This window comes from Sturnus vulgaris, chromosome 5, assembly GCF_052056855.1.
Source record: "Sturnus vulgaris isolate bStuVul1 chromosome 5, bStuVul1.hap1, whole genome shotgun sequence".
Lineage (NCBI taxonomy): Eukaryota > Metazoa > Chordata > Aves > Passeriformes > Sturnidae > Sturnus > Sturnus vulgaris.
The window spans coordinates 56977167-56990757 of NC_142247.1; positions in this window are offsets into that span (position 1 = coordinate 56977167).

The window sequence follows — 13591 nt, forward strand, 5'->3', positions numbered from 1 at the left end:
AGAGTTCTGCTGAGTCTCTGTAAAAGGAAAGGAAATTAAATGTAGTTTCACCAATTTGTTAATAGATGGGAAAGCAACAGGTGCTTTTGCATATCTCAGGAATTATCATTCTCATTGGAAATCTTGTTGCATTTATTTTTATGCATTAACATTTTCATCATCATTGGCTCAATCTTAAACAATATGAAATGGCTCTAATAGGACCTAAAAAGCATTAAAAATCAGTGGGACAGAATGCCATTAGTACACTTTCAGTTATTGGTTTATTTCGGATACCAAGCTGAGGAACAGATTTTAACAAAGAGTGTAAACCCTTGCATGGCCTGCTGATATAATTTCAATTTTCCTGGATGTTTTGCTTAGACCTTGTAGTCTTTATGCCTCCAGAGGTCATTATGCTTGAAAGGATAAATTAAAACCTATGCCAAAAAAGGAACTGAATTAAGTAATCTCATAGTTTTAGTGAATAACTAAAATACTGTAGACAACACTTGAATATAAACTCCTTCACAGGTGTAATTTTTGCAATATTGACATAAAACTATTTATCTAGAATATTAAAAATGGATTTTAAAAAAAATATATTTAGAACAAGACAAATGTTACTTTATCTAGATGTATTATTTACCAAATAAATATATTTGCCTTAAGTTTATTCTATTCCAGCTGAGATTAAAATCAGGACCCATGTCACAAAATTTTAACATTTTTATCATAAATTTAATTGATATTATTTTTTATCAACCCAGCCAATAATTTTTCAATATTCTCTACTAAACTTCTTTTGTTAGATACAAAATTGTTATGGATTTGTGGTTGTTGGTTGTTTTCTTTTAAAGCAGGTTATATGCTGGATCAATGAGTTCTCTTCCTTTACTCTCTCCATTTACATAGTTCAGATGGACTTCCTTTTTTTTTGTATTTCTCATACTTAATAAGACTAAGTAAATTACTTGGTAACCTTTACTTCCTTTTTCCTGTCACAGGAATATCATACATGAATACATAAATATTTCCCTTCTGCATCTTTTTCTGTTTCCAGGAGTTTGACATTTTTTTAATCTTCACATTCTGTAACGCAGTTGTCTCTCAGCTGTGATTAGTATTTACGATTTTACCTTGTGATTCCAATATCGCAGATGTTGTCATTACTGCAACCTTGGAAATGTCATAACACCTTTAGAAAATAACATTCAAAATAATTTTGCTATTTTACTTTGAATAATTCTGAATTTTATTTTAAAAGTTATACTGTCAAGATAATTTAGAAACACTATATAAAATTATAGAAATAAGGTAAATAAAATAAAAGTTTCTTTATGATAACTCTGGCAATACAGGCTTTTTCTAAGGCATTACATTGTTGGAATATAAATATACAAGCAAAACAATAGTAACAGAAATTCCTCCACATTTTTTCCACATAATATTTCACATACTTAAGTGCATATCACAGCAGTGTTTTTAACCTATTTACATAAGGCAACCACATAAAAATGTGGAGACTTTCTAAGTATTTGATCTCAGACTACATTCTTCTTTGCCCAGAGTATTTGACCTAATAAGGGGATACTAATAGCTCTGCCTTTACCTTCATATAATGAGTGATTCTACTGGAAGCAAATGAATTTTAAATTGACATTGTGGGCAAATGACTTCTAAATTGACATTGTGTGCACAGTTCAGCTTTCTGTGGATAATGACTTCCATAAGAACAAGACTGGTATGTTTAACCCTTAGGTATTCCATGGAAACCATATCAGAGTGCTGTAATAGAAGTGTTTTAGCACAAAGTCTTGAGTCTGATTCAGATTTTTACTGCATCCTATAGACCCCAGTCTCCTGGGTTAATAATAACTGCAGTAAATTATGGAATATTCCAATTATATTTTGGTACAATTTTGATGTATATAATAATTTTGATTCTGATATTTGTTGGTCAGCATGGATATCAGTAGTATCTAAAGTAAATAAATATTTTTTGAAAAAAGAAGGGAACTGATTCACCAACAAGCAGTTCTGAGCATTTTACCACTATGTATTTTTATTTATTTTATCTATTTTACTGCTATCTATTTGGAATATCCATTTTATGATTTTATGTGCTTGATGAGTATATCCATATAATACATACACATCTGTCAAAGTCGGAGCATGAACAATGAAAAAAGGATGAACAGAGTGAATTTTTGAGAACTTTCTGACCAGCTGGAGACCCATGAATATTGAAGTACTCTGTATCTCTCAAATCCACTTTAACTACCTCACTGTTTTAGAGAGGAAGATATTACTGTCATCCTCTTTACTTATCCAGATAAAACTTTCTCCTCACTCTCACTTTTGTACCAACATAGCATACAACTTGCAAACTTAAAATGTGTTGACATGTTAACTTCTTCACCATTAAAACTGGCAATAAAAGTTTCTCGTAATTCAAATTACATCACAGCTGGTAGTGTACAGGAAAGTATCAAAGAAGCAAAGCAGTTTAATCATAAAGGAATCCAAATTATTTTTTCATACTCCTTAGCTGATATTTAATAGACTTTTGGTGGCTTCTGATAGAATAGAGGCAAAAATCCCATCCAACATTTATCCACACTGTGGTACTTAGCCAGTAAGACAAAATATGAGTGTGTTGGTGTGCTCATTCTCTAAAATGTAGTATCAATTTAAGAATTAAAATTACCTTAAAACTTCACTATTTCTTTAACCCTCCCAAAGAAAGAACCCTCTGTACATGCCAAAAGAGATTCATTATTTCTTTTTTTTAATCAAATCAAAAATAGACTTGGAAAGAGATCAGCTCAGAAAAATATTTTCTTTCATTAAATAAAGGAATGTTTTTTGTGGAAAAGCATGTTTGGCTGAAAAAATCTTTGTGACTATCACTGTTTCTGCATTGCTATGGACTCCCAAATAGATGTGTTTCAAAGGAAAAGCCTACTTAGCCAGTCTGAATTTCCTTCTGGAGAGATCACCCTCAAGTGCTGCCTACAGAGGGAGTTCAGGGAAGTTAAAGTCTCCAAGATAAGCAAGACATTATGAATATTCCCCCGAGACACTCTTGAAAATGTTATCTCATTACTTTAATGCAATTCATCTTTTCTTCTTATAGGCACCATAGTAATCTTTAGACATTGTGTTGTGATATATAATTCCTTAGTGAGGATTTTTTTGTGTTGTCTGGCCATAGCAGCTTCTACATCTAAATTTATTTACTGCTTCTTTGGCCTATTTGACTCTTTCTCCTTATTGCAGAGAAAAGATTACAAAATCTGGAGACTTCTAATACATTGGATGTTTTTTTTAAACCATTTTCCCATGTCTAATCTATCTTTCAAACAACTGGATTTTATAAGAATTATCAATTTTCTTTTCTTAGAATCTCTGTAACAGCCCATTCAAGTACAATGTTCTTTGCTATTGTGGTATTATGAAATTAGAATTATGGCTGAACTTTAATGATGAATATAACATTTTCCTAACCCAATGATGATCTTCAAAGTCTGCTCAGCTGGCTGTTCAATATCTGGCAAGGGCAACTGCAATCACAAAGTCTCTGAAAAAGGCACTTTAGTAGAGGAGTGATAATGACAAGAATCTTCTGACATCATATTCTCAGGAAAAGCCTTGCCTTAAGGCATTGCTGGTAATGTTTTTATTCTGTGGTTAGAAGCTTCTTTCTCTACTGCCACATCTGAAATATTTTCTTTCTTCCACAGTAGTGCTATAGCTGTATATTAATAATTTACAAAATTGAATAAGTCTTAGAGGTGAGGCTTTAGTAATCTGTGTTGATAATGCACTTTTACAAAAGTGTTTATCTTTCATTCATTAGAAATATCCAGGATCAATGAGCAGCTGGTGATTTTTAGTTACTGTAAACAAATTCAGGTTCCTTTGTTTGGGACAAATTTGAGCTGCCTTGATATATTCCTTTCTACTTGTTTTAAAGGTTGTGTTGAATCAACTTTTCCATTCAATATTCCTTAGCTTTATGACATATTCTGCTTTTGATGACATGGTGAGTTGAAATGCTTGGACAAACATTCTTAAGAACACAATTACCAGGGGTCTCAGGAAAAACCCCCTAAAATCCTTTTTACCATCTTTATCCTCTGTTCTTCCTTATGCTTTTCTGACACAAAATGCAGATGAAAATTATTAACATTATTTCTTTTTAAAATTTTCTTTCCAATGGTCGTTCTTTGGGGGGGGATATGCAGTTTTTGTCAAAAATACCATCAAATTGGAAGTTTGTGGCAGAAAAACAATTGTCAATTGGATGATTTAATGTATGTATAGATTTTGAGGTATTTTTCAGCAGTTACACACACATTGAAGGATTTTCAGCCAGACATGCCCAAAGTATGCATTAGCTAGAGATTTTTACAGTGCATCACAGTGGCTCATGGAGTGGAACGACTGTAGCTCTCTACAGGAGATATAACTTGGTATTTTAAATTCCATGCAGAGATGACATCTAGGAAGTCAGAGTCATTGTATAGCTTGGAATTGCATAACTTCCACGGGATTTCATTGTGCCCAAAACCTTCAAAATCTTTTTCTATTTTTTATTTTCTCTGGTGCAGGTGAGCTTTTCTGGGATGATCTGGTAGAAGCTATTTTGATCAAATGAATGGTGTTTCCTTAATATCTACTAATTTCCAGTATAAAGCTTCCAGCTTTCCAACTGAAACTGTTCTTGATGCCTAATTCTGAAGAAATAAAACATAGATAACCACAATCATGAATATTGGAACAATTTGCAAGTGTGTTTAACAATTTATGGTGCTTTCATAAAGTCTTTTAAAAGTAAGTTTACCTCTCATCCTAGCACATCTCTATAATTCATTATGAGTATTAGACTTGAAGCGTTTAGGCTTTTGCATTGTTGAGTCTGTAAACTCTACACCCTCTTTGGGTGAAATTCAAGAAAAAAATAACAATATTTCTATTTGCCCCTTGTGCAATGTTTCCCATTTGTTATTGCATTCCTAGTTTTCAGTTTTCAGTTATTCACATCTACAGGTTTAGAAATGGTAATTCTCAGTATGTGGAAAAACATTTACTTGAATAAGATGGGTGGGTATCTTCCAAGGGACTTGACAGGCAGCTATCATGGGTCAAATATAGTTGGTACCTATTATCTTCAAAGCAGACAGAGAATGCCAAAAAAGTGATCTAAAAGGGTTCCAGTGAAAAACCCAGTCAATAGTGATAGAAGTCTAAACCTTTCTATTGCAGTGCTAACAAAACTGAGAATTCATTTTTAACAGGGAAAATGAAAAATTAAAGTGATTCATTCTTTTAACTGTATTTTTTGTTTTTGGTCTCATGATTCATCTGCGGGTTTTTTGAAAAGGTTATTTAAGTTGAGGCTGTTTCATATATTCCTGTCAATGATGGCATTAGATGAATAGTCTTGTCAAAGTTTGTGCTATATTTAAAGCCAGTTGTCTGCAGGTACTGGATAAACACACTAGCATTTATATATCTCATGATATATGGTGATATATAATTGTTTGGTTTCCAAGTGAAAAGTTACAAATGTTCATCTATATGCAGCTATATATGTGTAGCAATATATGTAAATTTAGAGAACAATATTTTTGTCAAGTAATGTCGGTTTGCAAACAGCACGAAGATGCTGCTTGCACCAAAGGTCACATATGGCACATGCATAATACAGAAAATGCAATAAAACTGCAAAATATTTAGACCGCTAGAAAAAGCAAATGACAGTGGGGGCTGAGAATTCATTTCCACTTTTCCTAATGACATGGATTACTTGTCAAAGCTATAAACAGTTCTGGAAAGCCAAAATGACATTAATGTTAAAATTCCTAATATGGCTACATGTACATAAAAAATAAATGACTGACATTTATTGAAAATATCTTCTCAGGCATCTCAAACCAATTCTCATGCCATGTTACTTGTAAGAAAAAAACCCTGTGCATAATATGTTGATTTCAGATGGAAACCCCAGTTTTCAAATAGCTTGTTTTCAATAGAACCAGCTAGAAAAGCTAAAATAAATGCATCACAAACCACAAATCTTTGAAAAAAATTGTTTATAATAATTTCATATTATAGAACAAAGAGAATCTAGAAATGCATGAAGCTTACCAATATTAATTACACTGATACACAAAAGGGACACATCTCTTTTTTCAATCTTTTAGCCTTTCTACAATACAACAGCTATAATGAAATTAATCTAGACTATAGATAAAGAATAGCTTTGTATGTGGTAGATCAGATCATTAGTAGGAAAAAATGTTAATCTTTTAATTGCATTCTGTGGTTATGTATCTGACCCAAAGCAGATGCACTTGTAGCAGATCCAAATATGGCCTCCTAATAAAAAAAATCCCAACATCATTAATTTTAAGTAGCTTTATCTCTTATGATAAATAATTTAAAAACAATTAAATGAAAGAAACATTTACAGAAATCCAAGGGATCAGTCTGCCCCATCAGAAGGTCCAGGGCTGAATGAGTAACACTGATCTCCTTCAGTGATGGATCTGTCAGAAACACAAATGTAGGGGGTCAGCTTCTGAGTGTGAGATAAGAAAAGACAGAACTAAGGTCTTGTATTTGTTTTAGTTTTGTTTGGTTTTTAGTTTGGAGGTTTTTGGTTTGGTTTTGTTTGTTTTTTTTGTTTGTTTGTTTTGTTTTGTTTGTTTTCCAATATATGAGGTTAAACTCTGGTTGAAAATTTGCATTCTTTTAGAGAGAGGTGGTCTCAATGTTCTTCAAGAGTGTTAGCAGTTTCTGTCAGTCTCAGAAAGGTATTCCTACATTTGCTGACAGAATAGTTAACAAAGGGAATTGAATTGTCCTGAGGACTGATTTAGATGTTGTCTACTGTTCAGTGTAATTGATATAATAACTACATTTGTGGAATGGCATTAAATTTTAAAAAACTACCTTTTCCTATGCTTCCATTTTTGTAAATTCCTGAAGCAAAGCAAAACTAGAAACACTGAGCCAGCTGCCTGAGCATGTCTTTCCCTTCTTCTTATGAGATCAGAGGAAAATTGTGTCAAGAAAAATATGATGAACTGAACTCTGTTAAATAGCCAATAAAATGAGCACCATCTTGCATTTCCCAGCAGTGTAAGTGACCGGAGGTTGCACTTAACACAAAAAAATGTGACTAGTTTTTATTCAGATGCTTCATTAACAGCGGCAGTGTGTTGCACATATTGAAAAAGCAATCTCACTTTCTTCCAAGAGGTTTATTTCTAGTGAAAAACATATTTTTTGTACATATTTTTAATAGGTAGTAACAGACAAGTTGCATATGTATTATAGTATAATATGGATATTTTATGTCAAAAGTTATTGCTTTTTTTCAGCATATAATATGTTAAATTACTTTGAAATATGAGTTATATTTTTTTAGTTGTTTAAAATTTGGATATAGTATTTCCATCATGTGCCATATATAGGTGGTGAACTCTAACTTATTCAGGAAAATTATTACTCTTTTTAATCATAAGTATAATTAAGTAGTGCTTGATGAAAAAATATTTTAAATTGCATTTGGTGTCCATGTCGATGTTGTGGTATGAGGGAGATACAATGGTGGCTTCTCTGAGATGCTGCCAGAAGCTTCCCTTTGTCCAATGCCATCTGGCTCCAAGAGGGACTTGGTGCTGGCCAGGGTCAAGCCCATCAGGAATGGTGGCTGTGCCTCTGGGATAACATAATTAAGAAGGAAAGAGAAAATTATTTTGCAGAAGTAATTGCAGCCAGACAAGAGAGGAGTGAGAATATGAGACAACCAGCCCTGCAGACACCCACGTCTGTGAAGAAGGCCAGGGAGGAGCTGGTCCAGGCTCTAGAGCAGAGGTTCCCCTGCAGCCCATGGTGAAGACCTTGATGAGTTGGGTTCTTCCCTTTATGCCAGGAATGTCCAGAGTGGAACAGAGTCTTGATTTAAGAATGGTATTCCCAATTCAGTGTTCTAGCTGAAACCCCAGACCACAGTTTAGTTCACTCTCTATCATAGGAACTGCAGAGTTTGGAATCACAACCATAGTAATTAAGTCTTTTTCATTAAATGATTAGGTATCTTCTAAACCAAAGAGCCACTTTCATGCTCCTGTCAGCTCCAAGTTCTGTGCACGAAAATCCATTAGCAATGGATATTATGGCTCCACTAACATGGAAAAAACACTGGTGCCTGAGTGGGGTAGACTCCAAATGTATGATTTTCTTTTGTTACAATCAGTTGACAGGAAAAATTTAAAATTACCCCCTTCCCATGCTTACTTGCAATCCCTTTCCCAATACGATGACAGCATGATTTTGACAGCCTGTTAGACTTTACAGTGCTTGGAAACTAACAGTGTTGAACAACTGACGCTAGCTTACTGTGAGATGGAAACAGAGCAGAAGTCAATGAAGATTATACAGTTTGATTGTTTGGTAAATGAAGATCCATGAGAACTGAAAATCATATAATCTTTATTGGCAGGCTAGTGTTACTTAAAAATGTGACATGAAGAGTATAAAAAAGCATGGAAAAAGACCTGTGTTATCAAGAACAGGAACAGAGCATAAAGAATTCCACTGATTTAATCAGTGGCCTTGTAAAATATAGATGGCTAATATTAACCTGTGCTTTAGGTTTCATTTTCTTTCTTTGCATCATATGAGAGGCGACAGGTCAGTTTTATACACAAGTTGTTCTTGAACATTTAATAAATGCTGTCATAGTTTATTTTCCCCATATTCAAAAGTATTTACTGTTGCACTATACTAATGGAAAAATCACATTAAAAGAAAAAATATGATGGGCATTTTTGCCACTTGAAAATTTCCTGGGGAAATAAAGAAGCTAAAGGGAAAGGGCTAACTGCTTTTTATTTTGAAAAATTATGGAAAAATGTTATGTCATGAACATACCAGTACCATGAAAAAACATTAGAAAAAATAATATTTAGCTCTTCTGAGAATAAGTTCTTCCCTTCAAACTATACATTTAGGCTCAGAAGAGACAAACTGGCATTCTCACAGAGTGAGACTCAGCAAAATTTCTTTGTGTTAACAAAGCTGATGATGTTAATGTACGTAGAAGAAGGAAGCTTATTTGGTCACACTGCTCAAGGGAGAAAGTGTAAACATGAGCAAGTTGATATGTGACAGACATCAGACATCTCTGAAAGTCTCTTACAGGCATAATTTAGTGTTTTGTCTTTGCTCCTATCCAGTTTTCCTCTGAAAGCATATTTCAGTTTTATCACGTAAAGTGAATTGATTTGCTTTTATGAGTTACTAGGGCCTGAGTTTTTAAAATTGAATTAATAACATTTATTAAGTACTCATAAAATTTAAAAAAATGAATTAATATCATGTGATCATGCATAACATTAATACCATAGTTCATTTCAAGGAGGGTGGTATTTTTTTTAGAAAACAAACTCAACCTGCAAATACCTGGTTTTTGAGGATATAAATGGCTATATATACAATCACTGTTCTTATTGACAGTCACATATATACAATAAGGTATACCTTCTAATTGCTGAATACTCTCAAGCATACTGAAACTAGCACAAATTCTATTATTAGAGACCTCACAAGGTACTGTCTTTTTAGCTTTTTTGTCTCATGCTGTGCTTCTACTGCATTTTATATACCATATAGATTAAACATGGTGTTAGTTGAAATTCAGCTCTCATAGTCCAGTTTATTTAAACTCATAGGTAAGAAAATGTTGATTTTCTCTCAGAGATAGTCCTCCTGAAATTGTGCATGTCTTGACTCAATATTTATGTATTTACCTACTGAAATATGTTTAAGCCTTTATTTGCTTAGCTAAAACTACTTGCATTTTTTCATTTAAAAAAACCCCAACCAAACAGAAAAGCAGCCAGAAGATTTTTAGTAAGTAATAGATATGAAATTTTTTATCCTTTGGTCATTTGTTCAGACAGCTCTTGACTGATAATGACTGAATGTTGTTACAGTGTCAGGGTAGCTAAGTGAATTTGTGTCATTGCAGCTGTCAAGGATATGTTCATATTACAAAAATTCTTGTTTGTGGCCATATAAACAGAATGTTCTTGTAGCTAAACACCTTGTAAGCATATAAAGTCACTTTTATATATCCTTAGCCTTTTAGGATTTTTTTTCACTTTGTGAGAATATGAGATGCAGCTTTGAAGGAGATAAATTATTAAGTTTTACTTATCAAAACTTAATTTTTACTGTTGTCACTGTTTGCTGCTGCTTCTGTAGGAGCACGAGCAGTGCAAAGGTGCTACTGGCTATCTCTATCTGAAGGGCATTGGTGAGTCCTAGTACAACTTGTTCAGTACTGTCCAGTTTCCATATTTGCCTATTATCTATGATTATATGAATAAATAGTATATTGTCTCTTGAACTCTTGGCATGATTTCTGAAAAGAATAGCAAGTCCGATAGAAGGGCAGATTTAAATGTTAGGAGGGCTGTATCTTAGGAAAACAGTAGACACTGCCATACAGATACACAGACTGGTCAAGAGAAATGATGTGAAAATATACTTGTTAGGTCTGACTATACCCTGCCAGTATCTGGAATGATCCTATGTAGTCAACATTGATTATTCTAGAGTAGACATCTGCAGCAGTGTTTTGTAATATGACTGTGCAAAAACTTTAATTATTGCTTTGTGCAATAATGTAATATGTTAAAACTTGGTCTTATACTACATCCTCCTTTTTCTTCCCAAATACCAAACCCCTCTAGAAGAGCTAAGTTCTAATGACTCTATGGTAGAATTGTCATACAGCCTTTAAATTGTAATCTCGGAATAATTTATGGCTCAAAACCAATTGAAAGCTGCCACTGTTAAAATAGGTCTGACTGGAAGCATCCAATAAGAATTCTTCCTCCAACTTTCTATTTGTACTGCTGGATATTGAATTTTCTTTGTGATAAACTTAGATTATAAAGAATCAACCTTCTTCAACATAAAAAAGACAAAAGACTCATCCTCTTTTTCACTGTAATGCCACTGCTGAGAAACAAATGTTTGATTAACAGATGCTTTATTTAGAACTTAAGTGGGTACTTCTGTACATACCATTAGAGGGGATACCTGTCATAGTTCTTAAATCTTTATTAACAGCAAACCAAGGTATCTATGGGATCACGGTAGACAGAGGTATGGTTTTCCACATGGCTTGAGATGAGTTCCAAAAATATTTTATGCTGATTCAGACATCTATCCTTCAGATAAATTTCTCTAAAACATAATATAGAGTTTTACATGGAAATTTCAAATAATTTTTATCAGACAGTAAACTAGCAAGTGGTAGAAAGAAGAAAGCTCAGCTACACTATGTCTTCCTGTGAAAGCTATATGCCTTTCAAAGGTAGTATTACACACAAACCAGTCTTATAATCTAGCAAAAAGGTAGCAAAGACACTTAGGAAGAAAGGGTGTGATTTCTTTGCCAGTAGTAAACAAAAGAAGAAAGTTTTAAGACAGCATTGGGGCGAGTCTCATAAGACCATTTCACATCAAGTCCACAATGACCAGACATACATCCACAGCTGAAAATTGTTCTGGACCCTGTCAGATCTTTCAACATCACCTTCATAATTTTGATTTGTGACCTGAATTTTATTGTTTCTTTTTTTTTCTATACGCCTTCAAAAAAAGAAGTAGAGAATGAGAAAGTGGTTATTCTAATTGAAAACACCCAAACTTTAAAAAAACAGAAAAACCCTTTAATATCAAGATTTCTTGTGATGACATGGGATGAGTTTATAACCTTGTGACTATGATGAAAATTACAGAATACAGCACGATGTGAAACTGGTCACTACATTCAGAAGAGTAGAGGTTTGAGACATTCTTCAAAAAGCTAATTTCAGTTTTCCTCTGTGAGTGCTATCTGCTTAGGCAGCTGTGGAATGGCCTGCCATAAGACAAGAGAGTTTCTGCTTCTCAGGAATGCTTCCAGAACAAGTAGTCTCCCATTGCTCCTGGAAACCACATTCTCAGGACATTGACATCCCTTACCTTGGCAGTTGTGTCATTAGCTCAAACTGTAACTGTGGAGGTAGTCTAACAGGTAAGATTTGTCCTTGCAGATTTAACAGCTGAGTAAAGAATGACATATATATGGGCTAATGATGTGTTGAGACTCCTGCTTACTGACAGCACACATTATGTCCTTCGGTGGAGTTCACAGGTCTTTGCATCTATAGCCACATCTCAATTATCAATGATCTGTAATCTGATCAATGGCCTGTTACCCCCATATTTTAACAGTCAACACTGTGATTTTTAATTAAAGTTAGCCATTTGTGTGAAATTATTACTCTGTTCATTATCTTGACAATTTCATTACTGTATCAGGTAAAATAAAACATTTATAGCAAGAGGAAAATATATGAGCTACCGTAAGGTTCAAGGAGGTTCATCACTGCAGTTGGCTGAGGCTGTTACCATTAACATCAATGGAACAGGTCACAGTTCCTGGTATGCCACATGCCAGTTATCTCCTTCTAAATGAATTATACATGTATTCATTAAAATTCCCTAAGTACTATGGGAACATGAAGATTACAAGCATTTGTATCGTGCTTGCACATTTAATATCGTGATATGCCTGTGCAGTGGAGCTTAGAAGGATTTGACTATGAAGGGCTTTGTATGCATGATAATGCATCTAGGAGATCTGTTGAGTGTTTCACGTTCCATATGCAAAAGTTGTTTGTGTGACTTTGGCTTCACACCAGCTGAGAATTCAAGAATTCAACTTCGATCTTTACTTTTTCAAAGTGTGTTTCTATGTATTTCTTATAAATCCCTGGGGGTAAATAAGTGCATGCCCTGAGGAGCAACCAAAACTTTTGTTCCCATTTCGATCTGGGAACAGGTGGGAGGACAAACAAGAGGAGAGTATAGCAGAGGAGCAGTAGACACATCATGATGACCACCTTGATGAAAAGCTGTCTATATGTAATTGCATGTAACCCACCAAGTGAAATTATCATCAGGGTCCTTTGTACTGGAAAGATTATTATTGTTCTGATGCTGAAAGATCAACAGCAGCTAAGCTGTTAAAATGGTCACGGAGACATTCAACAGAAGGGAACATTGGCACATGGCCTCTCTGTTACCATTGAATGCCTTCAGGCTGTTTCTGTTATGCACACTGATCTGATGTCCAGCTTCTACATATCTAGACTGTTGACAGAGGCTGTGCTTTGTAATTCAGACGTCATTTTTCCTAAAGGTGAAAGGGCAGAAAAAGGGCTGGAACTGGGGAGAGAAGGGAAGCAGAGACACAGTGGACTTTGTTTACAACCGTTAGGAATATTCTGTTCTTTCTGTTGGAGTCTGTAAACCAGAGGCCTCTCTGAATTTTTCAGAGAGAAATCAGAGTGCAGGGATTGAATTAAAACCTTTGGATGGATTGAAGTATATTAAGCCACACACACATAAAGTAGAGGTGTAAGTTTAAGTTTTAGAATAAGCCAGTAAGTAAGTAAGTTTAAATAAGTAAGAATAAGTTTTAAGTGTTTTAAAGAGTGAAGGTCTTGGATACTAGTGTAGAAGAGCAAGTTCC